The sequence below is a fragment of the Nannospalax galili genome, unplaced genomic scaffold (genome assembly GCF_000622305.1).
Source record: "Nannospalax galili isolate Female #2095 unplaced genomic scaffold, S.galili_v1.0 scaffold3510, whole genome shotgun sequence".
Classification (NCBI taxonomy): domain Eukaryota; kingdom Metazoa; phylum Chordata; class Mammalia; order Rodentia; family Spalacidae; genus Nannospalax; species Nannospalax galili.
Window position 1 is genome coordinate 1 of NW_008327338.1, and position 3,200 is coordinate 3,200.

The 3,200-nt window shown below is 39.3% G+C and overlaps 1 long non-coding RNA gene across 1 annotated transcript; it reads left to right on the plus strand.

The window, feature by feature from the left end:
- Positions 1-438: 438 nt before the first annotated feature.
- LOC115069251 lies at positions 439-2,451 on the plus strand. Its single transcript, XR_003848532.1, has 3 exons — positions 439-702; positions 1,537-1,630; positions 1,873-2,451. It is a non-coding gene; the product is annotated as an uncharacterized LOC115069251 (long non-coding RNA).
- Positions 2,452-3,200: the final 749 nt, after the last annotated feature.

A 3,200-nucleotide genomic window follows, 5' to 3' on the forward strand; every position in this document is an offset into this window, starting at 1 on the left:
TCCCAAATTTATGTGATTTGTGAAAGTGTTAAAAAGTCCCGTGCAGGTGAGCCTGAGCTACATAATAAGTTCCAGGTTAGCTGGTGCTGCATAGAAAACTGTCTCAAAAAATGAATGAATGAATGAATGAATGAATGAAAAGAAAAGAAACAAGAGTGAGCATAACTAAGGAAGGTTGTCAAAACAGGAGACTACTGCCTAAATACAGCACTCACAAGTAAAGGTAAAGAAAGCAATGTCTGGGTCAGAGTCTTCCTAGGCTCTGCTCCCATAAAAATTAGAAGAGAACAGATGTGTAGCTCACTCATGGTGAAAGACTCCAAAATCCACCATGGTAACGACTCTCCAAGCATACAGTTCCCAGGAAAGCTGTCCAGAAGAGTGAGAAGAGTCCTTCAGGGAATTTTTTGAGTTAGTTCAATACAAGGTATTTGTACTTTCCGTGTAGAGGTTTGTGCTGTCTCCCCTGATGTGGGAAGCCCACACGGAGAGTCCCAAAGTCTATCCTTTCTAACAAAGACTCTATTTGTTCCTTGGTTAAAAAGAAGTGACTCTCTAAAGAAGAATTAGCTTTACATTGGACCTTGTGGTGAATGTTGTGTTGAACAGTGTCAACGGAGTGGTATCTCTTGATGAGAGAGGAAGCATTTTCACAAAGGGAAGATAGAATGTGGCACTTTCCTACTGAAATCTCAGAGAAAGGTCAGTGAATTAAAGGTAATTTACATAGTGTTTCATTGAGCATCTACTGAGGCAAAGCAGTATTTGAGAGAGACCATCAGTGTTACCATCACTAAGCATTTGTTAGCTTAAAGATGCCCGGGTTCAACTCTGTTATAGTTTAACAAAAGCACCTGCATGCAGATTGAGGTTTATATTCTTATAGTGAGGACATTCAAGCAAATTCATGGTGGCATTACTGTTTGACAGATTTATACTAGATAGGGAGGTTGCTTACATTGGTCTGGAGGAACTAAGATTTGGAGGTTAATTAAACTTGAAGAATTGATGATAATTGAATCAACAAAGGATACCCCAGATCTAATGGAAGATGAATAGACAGAGACTTTTCTTCTTTCATTTACGTTTATTTTCTTTACCTTTCTTTTTTCTTTTCTTTTCTTTTTTTTATCTTTTTGAGACAGGATTGCCCTATAGAACCAGTTGGCCTGGAACTTACCATGTAGACCAGGCTGGTCTTGATCTCTCAGAGATCCACGATCCACCTGCCTCTGCCTCCCAAGGGCTGAGATTAAAGGCATGTACCACCAGGCCCTGCATTAGACAGCTGCTCTTAAAGAGGGCTCAAAGACCCGGTGCTTAATCCTACAATTTCCCTAAACATGTGTGCATTGAACAAAAAAATTCACTATTATAATGAAAAGTGAGAACTTCAACTTCCTTTCTTTTTCCACATTATTTGGTAAAAGGAACACAAAATAGCACACAAGTGAAGTGTGTACTATTGATCCTCCAAATTGGAGTTTCCCTAAGTAATTCTTATGACTTACACTCTGTTATTTATGGCCCATGTAGATGCTCCTGTGTCCGTTGATACTAATATTTTAATTTCATGGATTGATGCCTATGTTCTAGAAGTCTGAATTCATAACACGCCCCTTCAAGCCAAGTAAGTGTCTATACTACATCTATCTCTGTCTCTTCTAATTAGCTCTTCTTTCCCTGGAGTATATGGCATTAGGGAAATAATTATTTTAATATCATCATTATTTCTTCAATGTCATCCTGTTTTCTATACATCTATGCTTATGAAAGAAAATGTCTGAGGACACTTCCATTAGAATCATTGTATATTGATGTCCCCCCACCCCCAAACACCCTTCCGTTGCAGTTATAAGTGTATTTTTCCAGTTAGGAGCAAGCGCACAGAGAGCCAGCCAATGTCCCAGATTTTAAAATATGGAAATCATTGTGGTAGATCACAAGGAGAAATGGGTCAAGAGCTAGTTTTGTTCATCTTCAGCTAGCGCCATCACCCATATTAACAGGTATGAAATCCTGTTACATTCAATGATCATCATGACCACTAATCTAAAGAATCATTCTAAAAGTAAAGCTTAAAAAGACTAAAGTTGGAAAGTTTTACCATTTTCTTCCAGGAGCTTTGGTTACTCTCCTGAGACTCTGGGACATTAAAACTAATGCCATATTTGGTTTCTTGTGGAAATTTCTGCTCCCTACTCTGCGGGAGTATTTCCCTGGAACATGTCATACAGGTAATTCATTGCAAAAGTGTGTGGAGGGAGAATGTTGGTCACTGGAAATATTCCTGTGAAGGACAAGTCCCAGGCTCTTCTTTCCCTCTCAGAAGATGGGCATTGTGAATTATAGGACTCCCATCTCCTGAAACCTATTGACAGAGGCAGAAACTGCAGCCAAAATGTTTCTGAGCTTTTGAAACCAGGATCATATTTCTGCATATCTTTTCTCCTCCAGCTACTTGCCACAGCTCAATGATGAACCCAGTTCTCCAGGATGTAAAAGGGAACACGGGGCATTTGAAGGGAGGGAACCAGAACTTGAACTCATTGAAACTGTGAGAAGACAACAATGGGCAAAATCCTGGGACGAGGGAGCCAAGGACGTCAGACTTCTGAAGAATGCTTCATCTTCCAGCTGTGCACCTTGCAGAATCCAGCTCTTCTTCATAAAAGACCACAGTGGCTGTCTTCTTCATATGAAAACTCTATTTGAATCTTCACAGACAGGAAGAAAAAGGTAACGCTCCTATGGTTGATCCCTAGCAATGTAGCAGGCAATTTGTAGACACTAGAGGCCCGAGAAATACGAAACAGAGAAAGGACCTCCGGTTTCACACTCTTCATATAGAGTTCTCCCTCAAGGCTCTCTGTCCTAAAAACTCATGCACCTGACTACTAGAGTCTTTTTATTTCTGGACCTGCTTCCTTACTGAGTGATTGAATGAGATCAGAAATATATCTAATATTAAATGTTTTAGTATTTTAAATGAAGGAATTCTTAGCATCAGAGTCGAAAAAGAAACAAGCATCATTGAAGCTAAAGGAAAAGAATTTTAAAAAATAAAAAACAAAAAAATTGTGAGGGAGAAAAACAACTTCTGAAGATTCATTGCTGGCCGATACTGATCCAAGAACATGTTTTTTGACATTCCCAAATTAAGAGACAACACAGTGTTTATTGGAATAGGGTCCAGGGAG